The sequence below is a fragment of the Pseudophryne corroboree genome, chromosome 4, assembly GCF_028390025.1.
Source record: "Pseudophryne corroboree isolate aPseCor3 chromosome 4, aPseCor3.hap2, whole genome shotgun sequence".
Classification (NCBI taxonomy): Eukaryota; Metazoa; Chordata; class Amphibia; order Anura; family Myobatrachidae; genus Pseudophryne; species Pseudophryne corroboree.
In genome coordinates, this window is record NC_086447.1 from 23,156,886 (window position 1) to 23,180,589 (window position 23,704).

The 23,704-nt window shown below is 36.6% G+C and overlaps 5 non-coding genes across 5 annotated transcripts; all 5 read right to left on the minus strand.

Moving 5' to 3' along the window:
• Nucleotides 1-1,103: 1,103 nt before the first annotated feature.
• On the minus strand, nt 1,104-1,175 carry TRNAM-CAU (transfer RNA methionine (anticodon CAU)). The gene has a single exon. It is a non-coding gene; the product is annotated as a tRNA-Met (tRNA).
• Nucleotides 1,176-8,104: 6,929 nt separating this feature from the next.
• On the minus strand, nt 8,105-8,176 carry TRNAM-CAU (transfer RNA methionine (anticodon CAU)). Its single transcript has one exon. It is a non-coding gene; the product is annotated as a tRNA-Met (tRNA).
• Nucleotides 8,177-9,271: 1,095 nt separating this feature from the next.
• TRNAM-CAU (transfer RNA methionine (anticodon CAU)) lies at nt 9,272-9,343 on the minus strand. The gene has a single exon. It is a non-coding gene; the product is annotated as a tRNA-Met (tRNA).
• Nucleotides 9,344-10,438: 1,095 nt separating this feature from the next.
• On the minus strand, nt 10,439-10,510 carry TRNAM-CAU (transfer RNA methionine (anticodon CAU)). Its single transcript has one exon. It is a non-coding gene; the product is annotated as a tRNA-Met (tRNA).
• A 2,261-nt stretch (nt 10,511-12,771) lies between these two features.
• TRNAM-CAU (transfer RNA methionine (anticodon CAU)) lies at nt 12,772-12,843 on the minus strand. Its single transcript has one exon. It is a non-coding gene; the product is annotated as a tRNA-Met (tRNA).
• Between the last annotated feature and the right edge of the window lie 10,861 nt (nt 12,844-23,704).

Below are 23,704 nucleotides of genomic sequence, written 5' to 3' on the forward strand. Positions count from 1 at the left end.
CACTCTGCTGCTCATGTAAGTGTAAGAGATCCTGAAGTACTCCTTCATCATGTGAAAGTACCAATGTGTTTCTTCATTGGTCAATGGAAGAAAAATCTTGCAAAACTCTCCAGATTATTGCCTTTTTAACCTTTTTCTAGGAAACTTTCTAGATGAATGCTTTTTAGCCTTTGTCAGTACAAGCTTTTGCAAGCTGTCTCTGTGGTGCAATCTGTTAGCACGTTCAGCTGTTAACCGAAAGGTTGGTGGTTTAATCCCACCCAGGGACGTAATTGACCGTGTGATCAAATTTTGGTGATCTTTAAGTAGACAAGTCAAAATTTCAAACCACCTCTTATAGTGTAGGGTACCTGGCCTTCTCTGATGCAATCAGAGTCAGATTTGATTAAGTCATTTTATAAAAAACAGGAAGCACAATTTAGCATGGGGTTGCAGAGAAAAAAAATTATGCAGGCAGAGAAATCCAATTGAGTGATTAATCAGCTCTCCATTTTATGGCTTTATTTTTATGCTAACACATTTGCTCTCTGAAAAGTGTCCACAAAGCCAAGTCTCTGATTAACACCTTTGTAGGAATGGTTTTTCACCTATTACTGATTAAAACTTGCTTCATTGGAAAGGCAGCAAGATGCATCCTCATTACAATGTCCACTGAAATAATACAGGTTGACACCAGGAAACATAAACCTCACTGCATCCTTGCTGCTTTCTCAAGTGGGAATCTGTTTAATGTGAAAACCAGGTGATATCTAATCAGCACACAGGTAAGAAGTTAAGAAAATCTTTATTTAAGGGTGAAGATGTTTCTCACAAAATCATTGCCCCAATGCATCATTGAAATTCAAGCTGAAAGATGATTTTGAAATATCAATTGTACATTTTGCATTGCTCTTCTGGTGACAATGTAGCTTGTTTTTGTCAATTACCATTTCAGTAATAGGGTAAAGAAAATTAAGTGGATTTCTGAAAGAAAACAATGCTGTCAATATACTATTAAAACAAATTAAAATGTTAAAAGTTATTGTACTTTAAGTAAAAATAAAAGAGTCAAAATATCAATCCCAGTTTTGGAAGAATTTAATTAACAAAAAAATAAGTGCACATAGCAGAGGATGGTTTCGATCCATCGACCTCTGGGTTATGGGCCCAGCACGCTTCCACTGCGCCACTCTGCTGCTCATGTTAGTGTCAGAGATCCTGAAGTACTCACTCATCATGTGAAAGTACCAATGTGTTTCTTCGTTGGTCAATGGAAGAAAAATCTTGCAAAACTCTCCAGATTATTGCCTTTTTAACCTTTTTCTAGGAAACTTTCTAGATGAATGCTTTTTAGCCTTTGTCAGTACATGCTTTTGCAAGCTGTCTCTGTGGCGCAATCGGTAAGCGCATTCGGCTGTTAACTTAAAGGTTGGTGGTTCTATCCCACCCAGGGATGTTATTGACCGTGTGATCAAGTTTTGGTGATCTTTAAGTAGACAAGTCAAAATTTCAAACAACCTATTATAGTGTAGGGTACCTGGCCTTCTCTGATGCAATCAGAGTCAGATTTGATTAAGTCATTTTATAAAAAACAGGAAGCACAATTTAGCATGGGTTTGCAGAGAAAAAAAATTATGCAGGCAGAGAAATCCAATTGAGTGATTAATCAGCTCTCCATTTTATGGCTTTATTTTTATGCTAACACATTTGCTCTCTGAAAAGTGTCCACAAAGCCAAGTCTCTGATTAACACCTTTGTAGGAATGGTTTTTCACCTATTACTGATTAAAACTTGCTTCATTGGAAAGGCAGCAAGATGCATCCTCATTACAATGTCCACTGAAATAATACAGGTTGACACCAGGAAACATAAACCTCACTGCATCCTTGCTGCTTTCTCAAGTGGGAATCTGTTTAATGTGAAAACCAGGTGATATCTAATCAGCACACAGGTAAGAAGTTAAGAAAATCTTTATTTAAGGGTGAAGATGTTTCTCACAAAATCGTTGCCCCAATGCATCATTGAAATTCAAGCTGGAAAGATGATTTTGAAATATCAATTGTACATTTTGCATTGCTCTTCTGGTGACAATGTAGCTTGTTTTTGTCAATTACCATTTCAGTAATAGGGTAAAGAAAATTAAGTGGATTTCTGAAAGAAAACAATGCTGTCAATATACTATTAAAACAAATTAAAATGTTAAAAGTTATTGTACTTTAGGTAAAAATAAAAGAGTCAAAATATCAATCCCAGTTTTGGAAGAATTTAATTAACAAAAAAATAAGTGCACATAGCAGAGGATGGTTTCGATCCATCGACCTCTGGGTTATGGGCCCAGCACGCTTCCGCTGCACCACTCTGCTGCTCATGTAAGTGTAAGAGATCCTGAAGTACTCCTTCATCATGTGAAAGTACCAATGTGTTTCTTCATTAGTCAATGGAAGAAAAATCTTGCAAAACTCTCCAGATTATTGCCTTTTTAACCTTTTTCTAGGAAACTTTCTAGATGAATGCTTTTTAGCCTTTGTCAGTACAAGCTTTTGCAAGCTGTCTCTGTGGTGCAATCTGTAAGCACGTTCAGCTGTTAACCGAAAGGTTGGTGGTTTAATCCCACCCAGGGACGTAATTGACCGTGTGATCAAATTTTGGTGATCTTTAAGTAGACAAGTCAAAATTTCAAACCACCTCTTATAGTGTAGGGTACCTGGCCTTCTCTGATGCAATCAGAGTCAGATTTGATTAAGTCATTTTATAAAAAACAGGAAGCACAATTTAGCATGGGGTTGCAGAGAAAAAAAATTATGCAGGCAGAGAAATCCAATTGAGTGATTAATCAGCTCTCCATTTTATGGCTTTATTTTTATGCTAACACATTTGCTCTCTGAAAAGTGTCCACAAAGCCAAGTCTCTGATTAACACCTTTGTAGGAATGGTTTTTCACCTATTACTGATTAAAACTTGCTTCATTGGAAAGGCAGCAAGATGCATCCTCATTACAATGTCCACTGAAATAATACAGGTTGACACCAGGAAACATAAACCTCACTGCATCCTTGCTGCTTTCTCAAGTGGGAATCTGTTTAATGTGAAAACCAGGTGATATCTAATCAGCACACAGGTAAGAAGTTAAGAAAATCTTTATTTAAGGGTGAAGATGTTTCTCACAAAATCATTGCCCCAATGCATCATTGAAATTCAAGCTGGAAAGATGATTTTGAAATATCAATTGTACATTTTGCATTGCTCTTCTGGTGACAATGTAGCTTGTTTTTGTCAATTACCATTTCAGTAATAGGGTAAAGAAAATTAAGTGGATTTCTGAAAGAAAACAATGCTGTCAATATACTATTAAAACAAATTAAAATGTTAAAAGTTATTGTACTTTAAGTAAAAATAAAAGAGTCAAAATATCAATCCCAGTTTTGGAAGAATTTAATTAACAAAAAAATAAGTGCACATAACAGAGGATGGTTTCGATCCATCGACCTCTGGGTTATGGGCCCAGCACGCTTCCGCTGGGCCACTCTGCTGCTCATGTTAGTATCAGAGATCCTGAAGTACTCACTCATCATGTGAAAGTACCAATGTGTTTCTTCGTTGGTCAATGGAAGAAAAATCTTGCAAAACTCTCCAGATTATTGCCTTTTTAACCTTTTTCTAGGAAACTTTCTAGATGAATGCTTTTTAGCCTTTGTCAGTACATGCTTTTGCAAGCTGTCTCTGTGGCGCAATCGGTAAGCGCATTCGGCTGTTAACTTAAAGGTTGGTGGTTCTATCCCACCCAGGGATGTTATTGACCGTGTGATCAAGTTTTGGTGATCTTTAAGTAGACAAGTCAAAATTTCAAACAACCTATTATAGTGTAGGGTACCTGGCCTTCTCTGATGCAATCAGAGTCAGATTTGATTAAGTCATTTTATAAAAAACAGGAAGCACAATTTAGCATGGGTTTGCAGAGAAAAAAAATTATGCAGGCAGAGAAATCCAATTGAGTGATTAATCAGCTCTCCATTTTATGGCTTTATTTTTATGCTAACACATTTGCTCTCTGAAAAGTGTCCACAAAGCCAAGTCTCTGATTAACACCTTTGTAGGAATGGTTTTTCACCTATTACTGATTAAAACTTGCTTCATTGGAAAGGCAGCAAGATGCATTCTCATTACAATGTCCACTGAAATAATACAGGTTGACACCAGGAAACATAAACCTCACTGCATCCTTGCTGCTTTCTCAAGTGGGAATCTGTTTAATGTGAAAACCAGGTGATATCTAATCAGCACACAGGTAAGAAGTTAAGAAAATCTTTATTTAAGGGTGAAGATGTTTCTCACAAAATCGTTGCCCCAATGCATCATTGAAATTCAAGCTGGAAAGATGATTTTGAAATATCAATTGTACATTTTGCATTGCTCTTCTGGTGACAATGTAGCTTGTTTTTGTCAATTACCATTTCAGTAATAGGGTAAAGAAAATTAAGTGGATTTCTGAAAGAAAACAATGCTGTCAATATACTATTAAAACAAATTAAAATGTTAAAAGTTATTGTACTTTAGGTAAAAATAAAAGAGTCAAAATATCAATCCCAGTTTTGGAAGAATTTAATTAACAAAAAAATAAGTGCACATAGCAGAGGATGGTTTCGATCCATCGACCTCTGGGTTATGGGCCCAGCACGCTTCCGCTGCACCACTCTGCTGCTCATGTAAGTGTAAGAGATCCTGAAGTACTCCTTCATCATGTGAAAGTACCAATGTGTTTCTTCATTGGTCAATGGAAGAAAAATCTTGCAAAACTCTCCAGATTATTGCCTTTTTAACCTTTTTCTAGGAAACTTTCTAGATGAATGCTTTTTAGCCTTTGTCAGTACAAGCTTCTGCAAGCTGTCTCTGTGGTGCAATCTGTTAGCACGTTCAGCTGTTAACCGAAAGGTTGGTGGTTTAATCCCACCCAGGGACGTAATTGACCGTGTGATCAAATTTTGGTGATCTTTAAGTAGACAAGTCAAAATTTCAAACCACCTCTTATAGTGTAGGGTACCTGGCCTTCTCTGATGCAATCAGAGTCAGATTTGATTAAGTCATTTTATAAAAAACAGGAAGCACAATTTAGCATGGGGTTGCAGAGAAAAAAAATTATGCAGGCAGAGAAATCCAATTGAGTGATTAATCAGCTCTCCATTTTATGGCTTTATTTTTATGCTAACACATTTGCTCTCTGAAAAGTGTCCACAAAGCCAAGTCTCTGATTAACACCTTTGTAGGAATGGTTTTTCACCTATTACTGATTAAAACTTGCTTCATTGGAAAGGCAGCAAGATGCATCCTCATTACAATGTCCACTGAAATAATACAGGTTGACACCAGGAAACATAAACCTCACTGCATCCTTGCTGCTTTCTCAAGTGGGAATCTGTTTAATGTGAAAACCAGGTGATATCTAATCAGCACACAGGTAAGAAGTTAAGAAAATCTTTATTTAAGGGTGATGATGTTTCTCACAAAATCATTGCCCCAATGCATCATTGAAATTCAAGCTGGAAAGATGATTTTGAAATATCAATTGTACATTTTGCATTGCTCTTCTGGTGACAATGTAGCTTGTTTTTGTCAATTACCATTTCAGTAATAGGGTAAAGAAAATTAAGTGAATTTCTGAAAGAAAACAATGCTGTCAATATACTATTAAAACAAATTAAAATGTTAAAAGTTATTGTACTTTAAGTAAAAATAAAAGAGTCAAAATATCAATCCCAGTTTTGGAAGAATTTAATTAACAAAAAAATAAGTGCACATAGCAGAGGATGGTTTCGATCCATCGACCTCTGGGTTATGGGCCCAGCACGCCCCCGCTGCGCCACTCTGCTGCTCGTGTAAGTGTAAGAGATCCTGAAGTACTCACTCATCATGTGAAAGTACCAATGTGTTTCTTCGTTGGTCAATGGAAGAAAAATCTTGCAAAACTCTCCAGATTATTGCCTTTTTAACCTTTTTCTAGGAAACTTTCTAGATGAATGCTTTTCAGCCTTTGTCAGTACATGCTTTTGCAAGCTGTCTCTGTGGCGCAATCGGTTAGCGCATTCGGCTGTTAACCTAAAGGTTGGTGGTTCTATCCCACCCAGGGATGTTATTGACCGTGTGATCAAGTTTTGGTGATCTTTAAGTAGACAAGTCAAAATTTCAAACCACCTCTTATAGTGTAGGGTACCTGGCCTTCTCTGATGCAATCAGAGTCAGATTTGATTAAGTCATTTTATAAAAAACAGGAAGCACAATTTAGCATGGGGTTGCAGAGAAAAAAAATTATGCAGGCAGAGAAATCCAATTGAGTGATTAATCAGCTCTCCATTTTATGGCTTTATTTTTATGCTAACACATTTGCTCTCTTAAAAGTGTCCACAAAGCCAAGTCTCTGATTAACACCTTTGTAGGAATGGTTTTTCACCTATTACTGATTAAAACTTGCTTCATTGGAAAGGCAGCAAGATGCATCCTCATTACAATGTCCACAGAAATAATACAGGTTGACACCAGGAAACATAAACCTCACTGCATCCTTGCTGCTTTCTCAAGTGGGAATCTGTTTAATGTGAAAACCAGGTGATATCTAATCAGCACACAGGTAAGAAGTTAAGAAAATCTTTATTTAAGGGTGAAGATGTTTCTCACAAAATCGTTGCCCCAATGCATCATTGAAATTCAAGCTGGAAAGATGATTTTGAAATATCAATTGTACATTTTGCATTGCTCTTCTGGTGACAATGTAGCTTGTTTTTGTCAATTACCATTTCAGTAATAGGGTACAGAAAATTAAGTGGATTTCTGAAAGAAAACAATGCTGTCAATATACTATTAAAACAAATTAAAATGTTAAAAGTTATTGTACTTTAGGTAAAAATAAAAGAGTCAAAATATCAATCCCAGTTTTGGAAGAATTTAATTAACAAAAAAATAAGTGCACATAGCAGAGGTTGGTTTCGATCCATCGACCTCTGGGTTATGGGCCCAGCACGCTTCCGCTGCGCCACTCTGCTGCTCATGTAAGTGTAAGAGATCCTGAAGTACTCACTCATCATGTGAAAGTACCAATGTGTTTCTTCATTGGTCAATGGAAGAAAAATCTTGCAAAACTCTCCAGATTATTGCCTTTTTAACCTTTTTCTAGGAAACTTTCTAGATGAATGCTTTTTAGCCTTTGTCAGTACAAGCTTTTGCAAGCTGTCTCTGTGGTGCAATCTGTTAGCACGTTCAGCTGTTAACCGAAAGGTTGGTGGTTTAATCCCACCCAGGGACGTAATTGACCGTGTGATCAAATTTTGGTGATCTTTAAGTAGACAAGTCAAAATTTCAAACCACCTCTTATAGTGTAGGGTACCTGGCCTTCTCTGATGCAATCAGAGTCAGATTTGATTAAGTCATTTTATAAAAAACAGGAAGCACAATTTAGCATGGGGTTGCAGAGAAAAAAAATGATGCAGGCAGAGAAATCCAATTGAGTGATTAATCAGCTCTCCATTTTATGGCTTTATTTTTATGCTAACACATTTGCTCTCTGAAAAGTGTCCACAAAGCCAAGTCTCTGATTAACACCTTTGTAGGAATGGTTTTTCACCTATTACTGATTAAAACTTGCTTCATTGGAAAGGCAGCAAGATGCATCCTCATTACAATGTCCACTGAAATAATACAGGTTGACACCAGGAAACATAAACCTCACTGCATCCTTGCTGCTTTCTCAAGTGGGAATCTGTTTAATGTGAAAACCAGGTGATATCTAATCAGCACACAGGTAAGAAGTTAAGAAAATCTTTATTTAAGGGTGAAGATGTTTCTCACAAAATCATTGCCCCAATGCATCATTGAAATTCAAGCTGAAAGATGATTTTGAAATATCAATTGTACATTTTGCATTGCTCTTCTGGTGACAATGTAGCTTGTTTTTGTCAATTACCATTTCAGTAATAGGGTAAAGAAAATTAAGTGGATTTCTGAAAGAAAACAATGCTGTCAATATACTATTAAAACAAATTAAAATGTTAAAAGTTATTGTACTTTAAGTAAAAATAAAAGAGTCAAAATATCAATCCCAGTTTTGGAAGAATTTAATTAACAAAAAAATAAGTGCACATAGCAGAGGATGGTTTCGATCCATCGACCTCTGGGTTATGGGCCCAGCACGCTTCCACTGCGCCACTCTGCTGCTCATGTTAGTGTCAGAGATCCTGAAGTACTTACTCATCATGTGAAAGTACCAATGTGTTTCTTCGTTGGTCAATGGAAGAAAAATCTTGCAAAACTCTCCAGATTATTGCCTTTTTAACCTTTTTCTAGGAAACTTTCTAGATGAATGCTTTTTAGCCTTTGTCAGTACAAGCTTTTGCAAGCTGTCTCTGTGGTGCAATCTGTTAGCGCGTTCGGCTGTTAACCGAAAGGTTGGTGGTTTAATCCCACCCAGGGACGTAATTGACCGTGTGATCAAATTTTGGTGATCTTTAAGTAGACAAGTCAAACTTTCAAACCACCTATTATAGTGTAGGGTATCTGGCCTTCTCTGATGCAATCAGAGTCAGATTTGATTAAGTCATTTTATAAAAAACAGGAAGCACAATTTAGCATGGGGTTGCAGAGAAAAAAAATTATGCAGGCAGAGAAATCCAATTGAGTGATTAATCAGCTCTCCATTTTATGGCTTTATTTTTATGCCAACACATTTGCTCTCTGAAAAGTGTCCACAAAGCCAAGTCTCTGATTAACACCTTTGTAGGAATGGTTTTTCACCTATTACTGATTAAAACTTGCTTCATTGGAAAGGCAGCAAGATGCATCCTCATTACAATGTCCACTGAAATAATACAGGTTGACACCAGGAAACATAAACCTCACTGCATCCTTGCTGCTTTCTCAAGTGGGAATCTGTTTAATGTGAAAACCAGGTGATATCTAATCAGCACACAGGTAAGAAGTTAAGAAAATCTTTATTTAAGGGTGAAGATGTTTCTCACAAAATCGTTGCCCCAATGCATCATTGAAATTCAAGCTGGAAAGATGATTTTGAAATATCAATTGTACATTTTGCATTGCTCTTCTGGTGACAATGTAGCTTGTTTTTGTCAATTACCATTTCAGTAATAGGGTAAAGAAAATTAAGTGGATTTCAGAAAGAAAACAATGCTGTCAATATACTATTAAAACAAATTAAAATGTTAAAAGTTATTGTACTTTAGGTAAAAATAAAAGAGTCAAAATATCAATCCCAGTTTTGGAAGAATTTAATTAACAAAAAAATAAGTGCACATAGCAGAGGATGGTTTCGATCCATCGATCTCTGGGTTATGGGCCCAGCACGCTTCCACTGCGCCACTCTGCTGCTCATGTTAGTGTCAGAGATCCTGAAGTACTCACTCATCTTGTGAAAGTACCAATGTGTTTCTTCGTTGGTCAATGGAAGAAAAATCTTGCAAAACTCTCCAGATTATTGCCTTTTTAACCTTTTTCTAGGAAACTTTCTAGATGAATGCTTTTTAGCCTTTGTCAGTACAAGCTTTTGCAAGCTGTCTCTGTGGTGCAATCTGTTAGCACGTTCAGCTGTTAACCGAAAGGTTGGTGGTTTAATCCCACCCAGGGACGTAATTGACCGTGTGATCAAATTTTGGTGATCTTTAAGTAGACAAGTCAAAATTTCAAACCTCCTCTTATAGTGTAGGGTACCTGGCCTTCTCTGATGCAATCAGAGTCAGATTTGATGAAGTCATTTTATAAAAAACAGGAAGCACAATTTAGCATGGGGTTGCAGAGAAAAAAAATTATGCAGGCAGAGAAATCCAATTGAGTGATTAATCGGCTCTCCATTTTATGGCTTTATTTTTATGCTAACACATTTGCTCTCTGAAAAGTGTCCACAAAGCCAAGTCTCTGATTAACACCTTTGTAGGAATGGTTTTTCACCTATTACTGATTAAAACTTGCTTCATTGGAAAGGCAGCAAGATGCATCCTCATTACAATGTCCACTGAAATAATACAGGTTGACACAAGGAAACATAAACCTCACTGCATCCTTGCTGCTTTCTCAAGTGGGAATCTGTTTAATGTGAAAACCAGGTGATATCTAATCAGCACACAGGAAAGAAGTTAAGAAAATCTTTATTTAAGGGTGAAGATGTTTCTCACAAAATCATTGCCCCAATGCATCATTGAAATTCAAGCTGGAAAGATGATTTTGAAATATCAATTGTACATTTTGCATTGCTCTTCTGGTGACAATGTAGCTTGTTTTTGTCAATTACCATTTCAGTAATAGGGTAAAGAAAATTAAGTGGATTTCTGAAAGAAAACAATGCTGTCAATATACTATTAAAACAAATTAAAATGTTAAAAGTTATTGTACTTAAAGTAAAAATAAAAGAGTCAAAATATCAATCCCTGTTTTGGAAGAATTTAATTAACAAAAAAATAAGTGCACATAGCAGAGGATGGTTTCGATCCATCGACCTCTGGGTTATGGGCCCAGCACGCTTCCACTGCGCCACTCTGCTGCTCATGTTAGTGTCAGAGATCCTGAAGTACTCACTCATCATGTGAAAGTACCAATGTGTTTCTTCGTTGGTCAATGGAAGAAAAATCTTGCAAAACTCTCCAGATTATTGCCTTTTTAACCTTTTTCTAGGAAACTTTCTAGATGAATGCTTTTTAGCCTTTGTCAGTACATGCTTTTGCAAGCTGTCTCTGTGGCGCAATCGGTAAGCGCATTCGGCTGTTAACTTAAAGGTTGGTGGTTCTATCCCACCCAGGGATGTTATTGACCGTGTGATTAAGTTTTGGTGATCTTTAAGTAGACAAGTCAAAATTTCAAACAACCTATTATAGTGTAGGGTACCTGGCCTTCTCTGATGCAATCAGAGTCAGATTTGATTAAGTCATTTTATAAAAAACAGGAAGCACAATTTAGCATGGGTTTGCAGAGAAAAAAAATTATGCAGGCAGAGAAATCCAATTGAGTGATTAATCAGCTCTCCATTTTATGGCTTTATTTTTATGCTAACACATTTGCTCTCTGAAAAGTGTCCACAAAGCCAAGTCTCTGATTAACACCTTTGTAGGAATGGTTTTTCACCTATTACTGATTAAAACTTGCTTCATAGGAAAGGCAGCAAGATGCATCCTCATTACAATGTCCACTGAAATAATACAGGTTGACACCAGGAAACATAAACCTCACTGCATCCTTGCTGCTTTCTCAAGTGGGAATCTGTTTAATGTGAAAACCAGGTGATATCTAATCAGCACACAGGTAAGAAGTTAAGAAAATCTTTATTTAAGGGTGAAGATGTTTCTCACAAAATCGTTGCCCCAATGCATCATTGAAATTCAAGCTGGAAAGATGATTTTGAAATATCAATTGTACATTTTGCATTGCTCTTCTGGTGACAATGTAGCTTGTTTTTGTCAATTACCATTTCAGTAATAGGGTAAAGAAAATTAAGTGGATTTCTGAAAGAAAACAATGCTGTCAATATACTATTAAAACAAATTAAAATGTTAAAAGTTATTGTACTTTAGGTAAAAATAAAAGAGTCAAAATATCAATCCCAGTTTTGGAAGAATTTAATTAACAATAAAATAAGTGCACATAGCAGAGGATGGTTTCGATCCATCGACCTCTGGGTTATGGGCCCAGCACGCTTCCGCTGCACCACTCTGCTGCTCATGTAAGTGTAAGAGATCCTGAAGTACTCCTTCATCATGTGAAAGTACCAATGTGTTTCTTCATTGGTCAATGGAAGAAAAATCTTGCAAAACTCTCCAGATTATTGCCTTTTTAACCTTTTTCTAGGAAACTTTCTAGATGAATGCTTTTTAGCCTTTGTCAGTACAAGCTTTTGCAAGCTGTCTCTGTGGTGCAATCTGTTAGCACGTTCAGCTGTTAACCGAAAGGTTGGTGGTTTAATCCCACCCAGGGACGTAATTGACCGTGTGATCAAATTTTGGTGATCTTTAAGTAGACAAGTCAAAATTTCAAACCACCTCTTATAGTGTAGGGTACCTGGCCTTCTCTGATGCAATCAGAGTCAGATTTGATTAAGTCATTTTATAAAAAACAGGAAGCACAATTTAGCATGGGGTTGCAGAGAAAAAAAATTATGCAGGCAGAGAAATCCAATTGAGTGATTAATCAGCTCTCCATTTTATGGCTTTATTTTTATGCTAACACATTTGCTCTCTGAAAAGTGTCCACAAAGCCAAGTCTCTGATTAACACCTTTGTAGGAATGGTTTTTCACCTATTACTGATTAAAACTTGCTTCATTGGAAAGGCAGCAAGATGCATCCTCATTACAATGTCCACTGAAATAATACAGGTTGACACCAGGAAACATAAACCTCACTGCATCCTTGCTGCTTTCTCAAGTGGGAATCTGTTTAATGTGAAAACCAGGTGATATCTAATCAGCACACAGGTAAGAAGTTAAGAAAATCTTTATTTAAGGGTGAAGATGTTTCTCACAAAATCATTGCCCCAATGCATCATTGAAATTCAAGCTGAAAGATGATTTTGAAATATCAATTGTACATTTTGCATTGCTCTTCTGGTGACAATGTAGCTTGTTTTTGTCAATTACCATTTCAGTAATAGGGTAAAGAAAATTAAGTGGATTTCTGAAAGAAAACAATGCTGTCAATATACTATTAAAACAAATTAAAATGTTAAAAGTTATTGTACTTTAAGTAAAAATAAAAGAGTCAAAATATCAATCCCAGTTTTGGAAGAATTTAATTAACAAAAAAATAAGTGCACATAGCAGAGGATGGTTTCGATCCATCGACCTCTGGGTTATGGGCCCAGCACGCTTCCACTGCGCCACTCTGCTGCTCATGTTAGTGTCAGAGATCCTGAAGTACTCACTCATCATGTGAAAGTACCAATGTGTTTCTTCGTTGGTCAATGGAAGAAAAATCTTGCAAAACTCTCCAGATTATTGCCTTTTTAACCTTTTTCTAGGAAACTTTCTAGATGAATGCTTTTTAGCCTTTGTCAGTACATGCTTTTGCAAGCTGTCTCTGTGGCGCAATCGGTAAGCGCATTCGGCTGTTAACTTAAAGGTTGGTGGTTCTATCCCACCCAGGGATGTTATTGACCGTGTGATCAAGTTTTGGTGATCTTTAAGTAGACAAGTCAAAATTTCAAACAACCTATTATAGTGTAGGGTACCTGGCCTTCTCTGATGCAATCAGAGTCAGATTTGATTAAGTCATTTTATAAAAAACAGGAAGCACAATTTAGCATGGGTTTGCAGAGAAAAAAAATTATGCAGGCAGAGAAATCCAATTGAGTGATTAATCAGCTCTCCATTTTATGGCTTTATTTTTATGCTAACACATTTGCTCTCTGAAAAGTGTCCACAAAGCCAAGTCTCTGATTAACACCTTTGTAGGAATGGTTTTTCACCTATTACTGATTAAAACTTGCTTCATTGGAAAGGCAGCAAGATGCATCCTCATTACAATGTCCACTGAAATAATACAGGTTGACACCAGGAAACATAAACCTCACTGCATCCTTGCTGCTTTCTCAAGTGGGAATCTGTTTAATGTGAAAACCAGGTGATATCTAATCAGCACACAGGTAAGAAGTTAAGAAAATCTTTATTTAAGGGTGAAGATGTTTCTCACAAAATCGTTGCCCCAATGCATCATTGAAATTCAAGCTGGAAAGATGATTTTGAAATATCAATTGTACATTTTGCATTGCTCTTCTGGTGACAATGTAGCTTGTTTTTGTCAATTACCATTTCAGTAATAGGGTAAAGAAAATTAAGTGGATTTCTGAAAGAAAACAATGCTGTCAATATACTATTAAAACAAATTAAAATGTTAAAAGTTATTGTACTTTAGGTAAAAATAAAAGAGTCAAAATATCAATCCCAGTTTTGGAAGAATTTAATTAACAAAAAAATAAGTGCACATAGCAGAGGATGGTTTCGATCCATCGACCTCTGGGTTATGGGCCCAGCACGCTTCCGCTGCACCACTCTGCTGCTCATGTAAGTGTAAGAGATCCTGAAGTACTCCTTCATCATGTGAAAGTACCAATGTGTTTCTTCATTAGTCAATGGAAGAAAAATCTTGCAAAACTCTCCAGATTATTGCCTTTTTAACCTTTTTCTAGGAAACTTTCTAGATGAATGCTTTTTAGCCTTTGTCAGTACAAGCTTTTGCAAGCTGTCTCTGTGGTGCAATCTGTAAGCACGTTCAGCTGTTAACCGAAAGGTTGGTGGTTTAATCCCACCCAGGGACGTAATTGACCGTGTGATCAAATTTTGGTGATCTTTAAGTAGACAAGTCAAAATTTCAAACCACCTCTTATAGTGTAGGGTACCTGGCCTTCTCTGATGCAATCAGAGTCAGATTTGATTAAGTCATTTTATAAAAAACAGGAAGCACAATTTAGCATGGGGTTGCAGAGAAAAAAAATTATGCAGGCAGAGAAATCCAATTGAGTGATTAATCAGCTCTCCATTTTATGGCTTTATTTTTATGCTAACACATTTGCTCTCTGAAAAGTGTCCACAAAGCCAAGTCTCTGATTAACACCTTTGTAGGAATGGTTTTTCACCTATTACTGATTAAAACTTGCTTCATTGGAAAGGCAGCAAGATGCATCCTCATTACAATGTCCACTGAAATAATACAGGTTGACACCAGGAAACATAAACCTCACTGCATCCTTGCTGCTTTCTCAAGTGGGAATCTGTTTAATGTGAAAACCAGGTGATATCTAATCAGCACACAGGTAAGAAGTTAAGAAAATCTTTATTTAAGGGTGAAGATGTTTCTCACAAAATCATTGCCCCAATGCATCATTGAAATTCAAGCTGGAAAGATGATTTTGAAATATCAATTGTACATTTTGCATTGCTCTTCTGGTGACAATGTAGCTTGTTTTTGTCAATTACCATTTCAGTAATAGGGTAAAGAAAATTAAGTGGATTTCTGAAAGAAAACAATGCTGTCAATATACTATTAAAACAAATTAAAATGTTAAAAGTTATTGTACTTTAAGTAAAAATAAAAGAGTCAAAATATCAATCCCAGTTTTGGAAGAATTTAATTAACAAAAAAATAAGTGCACATAACAGAGGATGGTTTCGATCCATCGACCTCTGGGTTATGGGCCCAGCACGCTTCCGCTGGGCCACTCTGCTGCTCATGTTAGTATCAGAGATCCTGAAGTACTCACTCATCATGTGAAAGTACCAATGTGTTTCTTCGTTGGTCAATGGAAGAAAAATCTTGCAAAACTCTCCAGATTATTGCCTTTTTAACCTTTTTCTAGGAAACTTTCTAGATGAATGCTTTTTAGCCTTTGTCAGTACATGCTTTTGCAAGCTGTCTCTGTGGCGCAATCGGTAAGCGCATTCGGCTGTTAACTTAAAGGTTGGTGGTTCTATCCCACCCAGGGATGTTATTGACCGTGTGATCAAGTTTTGGTGATCTTTAAGTAGACAAGTCAAAATTTCAAACAACCTATTATAGTGTAGGGTACCTGGCCTTCTCTGATGCAATCAGAGTCAGATTTGATTAAGTCATTTTATAAAAAACAGGAAGCACAATTTAGCATGGGTTTGCAGAGAAAAAAAATTATGCAGGCAGAGAAATCCAATTGAGTGATTAATCAGCTCTCCATTTTATGGCTTTATTTTTATGCTAACACATTTGCTCTCTGAAAAGTGTCCACAAAGCCAAGTCTCTGATTAACACCTTTGTAGGAATGGTTTTTCACCTATTACTGATTAAAACTTGCTTCATTGGAAAGGCAGCAAGATGCATTCTCATTACAATGTCCACTGAAATAATACAGGTTGACACCAGGAAACATAAACCTCACTGCATCCTTGCTGCTTTCTCAAGTGGGAATCTGTTTAATGTGAAAACCAGGTGATATCTAATCAGCACACAGGTAAGAAGTTAAGAAAATCTTTATTTAAGGGTGAAGATGTTTCTCACAAAATCGTTGCCCCAATGCATCATTGAAATTCAAGCTGGAAAGATGATTTTGAAATATCAATTGTACATTTTGCATTGCTCTTCTGGTGACAATGTAGCTTGTTTTTGTCAATTACCATTTCAGTAATAGGGTAAAGAAAATTAAGTGGATTTCTGAAAGAAAACAATGCTGTCAATATACTATTAAAACAAATTAAAATGTTAAAAGTTATTGTACTTTAGGTAAAAATAAAAGAGTCAAAATATCAATCCCAGTTTTGGAAGAATTTAATTAACAAAAAAATAAGTGCACATAGCAGAGGATGGTTTCGATCCATCGACCTCTGGGTTATGGGCCCAGCACGCTTCCGCTGCACCACTCTGCTGCTCATGTAAGTGTAAGAGATCCTGAAGTACTCCTTCATCATGTGAAAGTACCAATGTGTTTCTTCATTGGTCAATGGAAGAAAAATCTTGCAAAACTCTCCAGATTATTGCCTTTTTAACCTTTTTCTAGGAAACTTTCTAGATGAATGCTTTTTAGCCTTTGTCAGTACAAGCTTCTGCAAGCTGTCTCTGTGGTGCAATCTGTTAGCACGTTCAGCTGTTAACCGAAAGGTTGGTGGTTTAATCCCACCCAGGGACGTAATTGACCGTGTGATCAAATTTTGGTGATCTTTAAGTAGACAAGTCAAAATTTCAAACCACCTCTTATAGTGTAGGGTACCTGGCCTTCTCTGATGCAATCAGAGTCAGATTTGATTAAGTCATTTTATAAAAAACAGGAAGCACAATTTAGCATGGGGTTGCAGAGAAAAAAAATTATGCAGGCAGAGAAATCCAATTGAGTGATTAATCAGCTCTCCATTTTATGGCTTTATTTTTATGCTAACACATTTGCTCTCTGAAAAGTGTCCACAAAGCCAAGTCTCTGATTAACACCTTTGTAGGAATGGTTTTTCACCTATTACTGATTAAAACTTGCTTCATTGGAAAGGCAGCAAGATGCATCCTCATTACAATGTCCACTGAAATAATACAGGTTGACACCAGGAAACATAAACCTCACTGCATCCTTGCTGCTTTCTCAAGTGGGAATCTGTTTAATGTGAAAACCAGGTGATATCTAATCAGCACACAGGTAAGAAGTTAAGAAAATCTTTATTTAAGGGTGATGATGTTTCTCACAAAATCATTGCCCCAATGCATCATTGAAATTCAAGCTGGAAAGATGATTTTGAAATATCAATTGTACATTTTGCATTGCTCTTCTGGTGACAATGTAGCTTGTTTTTGTCAATTACCATTTCAGTAATAGGGTAAAGAAAATTAAGTGAATTTCTGAAAGAAAACAATGCTGTCAATATACTATTAAAACAAATTAAAATGTTAAAAGTTATTGTACTTTAAGTAAAAATAAAAGAGTCAAAATATCAATCCCAGTTTTGGAAGAATTTAATTAACAAAAAAATAAGTGCACATAGCAGAGGATGGTTTCGATCCATCGACCTCTGGGTTATGGGCCCAGCACGCCCCCGCTGCGCCACTCTGCTGCTCGTGTAAGTGTAAGAGATCCTGAAGTACTCACTCATCATGTGAAAGTACCAATGTGTTTCTTCGTTGGTCAATGGAAGAAAAATCTTGCAAAACTCTCCAGATTATTGCCTTTTTAACCTTTTTCTAGGAAACTTTCTAGATGAATGCTTTTCAGCCTTTGTCAGTACATGCTTTTGCAAGCTGTCTCTGTGGCGCAATCGGTTAGCGCATTCGGCTGTTAACCTAAAGGTTGGTGGTTCTATCCCACCCAGGGATGTTATTGACCGTGTGATCAAGTTTTGGTGATCTTTAAGTAGACAAGTCAAAATTTCAAACCACCTCTTATAGTGTAGGGTACCTGGCCTTCTCTGATGCAATCAGAGTCAGATTTGATTAAGTCATTTTATAAAAAACAGGAAGCACAATTTAGCATGGGGTTGCAGAGAAAAAAAATTATGCAGGCAGAGAAATCCAATTGAGTGATTAATCAGCTCTCCATTTTATGGCTTTATTTTTATGCTAACACATTTGCTCTCTTAAAAGTGTCCACAAAGCCAAGTCTCTGATTAACACCTTTGTAGGAATGGTTTTTCACCTATTACTGATTAAAACTTGCTTCATTGGAAAGGCAGCAAGATGCATCCTCATTACAATGTCCACAGAAATAATACAGGTTGACACCAGGAAACATAAACCTCACTGCATCCTTGCTGCTTTCTCAAGTGGGAATCTGTTTAATGTGAAAACCAGGTGATATCTAATCAGCACACAGGTAAGAAGTTAAGAAAATCTTTATTTAAGGGTGAAGATGTTTCTCACAAAATCGTTGCCCCAATGCATCATTGAAATTCAAGCTGGAAAGATGATTTTGAAATATCAATTGTACATTTTGCATTGCTCTTCTGGTGACAATGTAGCTTGTTTTTGTCAATTACCATTTCAGTAATAGGGTACAGAAAATTAAGTGGATTTCTGAAAGAAAACAATGCTGTCAATATACTATTAAAACAAATTAAAATGTTAAAAGTTATTGTACTTTAGGTAAAAATAAAAGAGTCAAAATATCAATCCCAGTTTTGGAAGAATTTAATTAACAAAAAAATAAGTGCACATAGCAGAGGTTGGTTTCGATCCATCGACCTCTGGGTTATGGGCCCAGCACGCTTCCGCTGCGCCACTCTGCTGCTCATGTAAGTGTAAGAGATCCTGAAGTACTCACTCATCATGTGAAAGTACCAATGTGTTTCTTCATTGGTCAATGGAAGAAAAATCTTGCAAAACTCTCCAGATTATTGCCTTTTTAACCTTTTTCTAGGAAACTTTCTAGATGAATGCTTTTTAGCCTTTGTCAGTACAAGCTTTTGCAAGCTGTCTCTGTGGTGCAATCTGTTAGCGCGTTCGGCTGTTAACCGAAAGGTTAGTGGTTTAATCCCACCCATGGACGTAATTGACCGTGTGATCAAATTTTGGTGATCTTTAAGTAGACAAGTCAAAATTTCAAACCACCTCTTATAGTGTAGGGTATCTGGCCTTCTCTGATGCAATCAGAGTCAGATTTGATTAAGTCATTTTATAAAAAACAGGAAGCACAATTTAGCATGGGGTTGCAGAGAAAAAAAATTATGCAGGCAGAGAAATCCAATTGAGTGATTAATCAGCTCTCCATTTTATGGCTTTATTTTTATGCTAACACATTTGCTCTCTGAAAAGTGTCCACAAAGCCAAGTCTCTGATTAACACCTTTGTAGGAATGGTTTTTCACCTATTACTGATTAAAACTTGCTTCATTGGAAAGGCAGCAAGATGCATCCTCATTACAATGTCCACTGAAATAATACAGGTTGACACCAGGAAACATAAACCTCACTGCATCCTTGCTGCTTTCTCAAGTGGGAATCTGTTTAATGTGAAAACCAGGTGATATCTAATCAGCACACAGGTAAGAAGTTAAGAAAATCTTTCTTTAAGGGTGAAGATGTTTCTCACAAAATCGTTGCCCCAATGCATCATTGAAATTCAAGCTGGAAAGATGATTTTGAAATATCAATTGTACATTTTGCATTGCTCTTCTGGTGACAATGTAGCTTGTTTTTGTCAATTACCATTTCAGTAATAGGGTAAAGAAAATTAAGTGGATTTCTGAAAGAAAACAATGCTGTCAATATACTATTAAAACAAATTAAAATGTTAAAAGTTATTGTACTTTAAGTAAAAATAAAAGAGTCAAAATATCAATCCCAGTTTTGGAAGAATTTAATTAACAAAAAATTAAGTGCACATAGCAGAGGATGGTTTCGATCCATCGACCTCTGGGTTATGGGCCCAGCACGCCCCCGCTGCGCCACTCTGCTGCTCGTGTAAGTGTAAGAGATCCTGAAGTACTCACTCATCATGTGAAAGTACCAATGTGTTTCTTCGTTGGTCAATGGAAGAAAAATCTTGCAAAACTCTCCAGATTATTGCCTTTTTAACCTTTTTCTAGGAAACTTTCTAGATGAATGCTTTTTAGCCTTTGTCAGTACATGCTTTTGCAAGCTGTCTCTGTGGCGCAATCGGTAAGCGCATTCGGCTGTTAACTTAAAGGTTGGTTGTTCTATCCCACCCAGGGATGTCATTGAACAAGTTTTGGTGATCTTTAAGTAGACAAGTCAAAATTTCAAACAACCTATTATAGTGTAGGGTACCTGGCCTTCTCTGATGCAGTCAGATTTGATTAAGTCATTTTATAAAAAACAGGAAGCACAATTTAGCATGGGTTTGCAGAGAAAAAAAATTATGCAGGCAGAGAAATCCAATTGAGTGATTAATCAGCTCTCCATTTTATGGCTTTATTTTTATGCTAACACATTTGCTCTCTGAAAAGTGTCCACAAAGCCAAGTCTCTGATTAACACCTTTGTAGGAATGGTTTTTCACCTATTACTGATTAAAACTTGCTTCATTGGAAAGGCAGCAAGATGCATCCTCATTACAATGTCCACTGAAATAATACAGGTTGACACCAGGAAACATAAACCTCACTGCATCCTTGCTGCTTTCTCAAGTGGGAATCTGTTTAATGTGAAAACCAGGTGATATCTAATCAGCACACAGGTAAGAAGTTAAGAAAATCTTTATTTAAGGGTGAAGATGTTTCTCACAAAATCGTTGCCCCAATGCATCATTGAAATTCAAGCTGGAAAGATGATTTTGAAATATCAATTGTACATTTTGCATTGCTCTTCTGGTGACAATGTAGCTTGTTTTTGTCAATTACCATTTCAGTAATAGGGTAAAGAAAATTAAGTGGATTTCTGAAAGAAAACAATGCTGTCAATATACTATTAAAACAAAATAAAATGTTAAAAGTTATTGTACTTTAGGTAAAAATAAAAGAGTCAAAATATCAATCCCAGTTTTGGAAGAATTTAATTAACAAAAAAATAAGTGCACATAGCAGAGGATGGTTTCGATCCATCGACCTCTGGGTTATGGGCCCAGCACGCTTCCGCTGCACCACTCTGCTGCTCATGTAAGTGTAAGAGATCCTGAAGTACTCCTTCATCATGTGAAAGTACCAATGTGTTTCTTCATTGGTCAATGGAAGAAAAATCTTGCAAAACTCTCCAGATTATTGCCTTTTTAACCTTTTTCTAGGAAACTTTCTAGATGAATGCTTTTTAGCTTTTGTCAGTACAAGCTTTTGCAAGCTGTCTCTGTGGTGCAATCTGTTAGCACGTTCAGCTGTTAACCGAAAGGTTGGTGGTTTAATCCCACCCAGGGACGTAATTGACCGTGTGATCAAATTTTGGTGATCTTTAAGTAGACAAGTCAAAATTTCAAACCACCTCTTATAGTGTAGGGTACCTGGCCTTCTCTGATGCAATCAGAGTCAGATTTGATTAAGTCATTTTATAAAAAACAGGAAGCACAATTTAGCATGGGGTTGCAGAGAAAAAAAATTATGCAGGCAGAGAAATCCAATTGAGTGATTAATCAGCTCTCCATTTTATGGCTTTATTTTTATGCTAACACATTTGCTGTCTGAAAAGTGTCCACAAAGCCAAGTCTCTGATTAACACCTTTGTAGGAATGGTTTTTCACCTATTACTGATTAAAACTTGCTTCATTGGAAAGGCAGCAAGATGCATCCTCATTACAATGTCCACTGAAATAATACAGGTTGACACCAGGAAACATAAACCTCACTGCATCCTTGCTGCTTTCTCAAGTGGGAATCTGTTTAATGTGAAAACCAGGTGATATCTAATCAGCACACAGGTAAGAAGTTAAGAAAATCTTTATTTAAGGGTGAAGATGTTTCTCACAAAATCATTGCCCCAATGCATCATTGAAATTCAAGCTGGAAAGATGATTTTGAAATATCAATTGTACATTTTGCATTGCTCTTCTGGTGACAATGTAGCTTGTTTTTGTCAATTACCATTTCAGTAATAGGGTAAAGAAAATTAAGTGAATTTCTGAAAGAAAACAATGCTGTCAATATACTATTAAAACAAATTAAAATGTTAAAAGTTATTGTACTTTAAGTAAAAATAAAAGAGTCAAAATATCAATCCCAGTTTTGGAAGAATTTAATTAACAAAAAAATAAGTGCACATAGCAGAGGATGGTTTCGGTCCATCGACCTCTGGGTTATGGGCCCAGCACGCTCCCGCTGTGCCACTCTGCTGCTCGTGTAAGTGTAAGAGATCCTGAAGTACTCACTCATCATGTGAAAGTACCAATGTGTTTCTTCGTTGGTCAATGGAAGAAAAATCTTGCAAAACTCTCCAGATTATTGCCTTTTTAACCTTTTTCTAGGAAACTTTCTAGATGAATGCTTTTCAGCCTTTGTCAGTACATGCTTTTGCAAGCTGTCTCTGTGGCGCAATCGGTTAGCGCATTCGGATGTTAACCTAAAGGTTGGTGGTTCTATCCCACCCAGGGATGTTATTGACCGTGTGATCAAGTTTTGGTGATCTTTAAGTAGACAAGTCAAAATTTCAAACCACCTATTATAGTGTAGGGTACCTGGCCTTCTCTGATGCAATCAGAGTCAGATTTGATTAAGTCATTTTATAAAAAACAGGAAGCACAATTTAGCATGGGGTTGCAGAGAAAAAAAATTATGCAGGCAGAGAAATCCAATTGAGTGATTAATCAGCTCTCCATTTTATGGCTTTATTTTTATGCTAACACATTTGCTCTCTGAAAAGTGTCCACAAAGCCAAGTCTCTGATTAACACCTTTGTAGGAATGGTTTTTCACCTATTACTGATTAAAACTTGCTTCATTGGAAAGGCAGCAAGATGCATCCTCATTACAATGTCCACTGAAATAATACAGGTTGACACCAGGAAACATAAACCTCACTGCATCCTTGCTGCTTTCTCAAGTGGGAATCTGTTTAATGTGAAAACCAGGTGATATCTAATCAGCACACAGGTAAGAAGTTAAGAAAATCTTTATTTAAGGGTGAAGATGTTTCTCACAAAATCGTTGCCCCAATGCATCATTGAAATTCAAGCTGGAAAGATGATTTTGAAATATCAATTGTACATTTTGCATTGCTCTTCTGGTGACAATGTAGCTTGTTTTTGTCAATTACCATTTCAGTAATAGGGTACAGAAAATTAAGTGGATTTCTGAAAGAAAACAATGCTGTCAATATACTATTAAAACAAATTAAAATGTTAAAAGTTATTGTACTTTAGGTAAAAATAAAAGAGTCAAAATATCAATCCCAGTTTTGGAAGAATTTAATTAACAAAAAAATAAGTGCACATAGCAGAGGTTGGTTTCGATCCATCGACCTCTGGGTTATGGGCCCAGCACGCTTCCGCTGCGCCACTCTGCTGCTCATGTAAGTATAAGAGATCCTGAAGTACTCACTCATCATGTGAAAGTACCAATGTGTTTCTTCATTGGTCAATGGAAGAAAAATCTTGCAAAACTCTCCAGATTATTGCCTTTTTAACCTTTTTCTAGGAAACTTTCTAGATGAATGCTTTTTAGCCTTTGTCAGTACAAACTTTTGCAAGCTGTCTCTGTGGCGCAATCGGTAAGCGCATTCGGCTGTTAACTTAAAGGTTGGTGGTTCTATCCCACCCAGGGATGTTATTGAACATTGAACAAGTTTTGGTGATCTTTAAGTAGACAAGTCAAAATTTCAAACAACCTATTATAGTGTAGGGTACCTGGCCTTCTCTGATGCAGTCAGATTTGATTA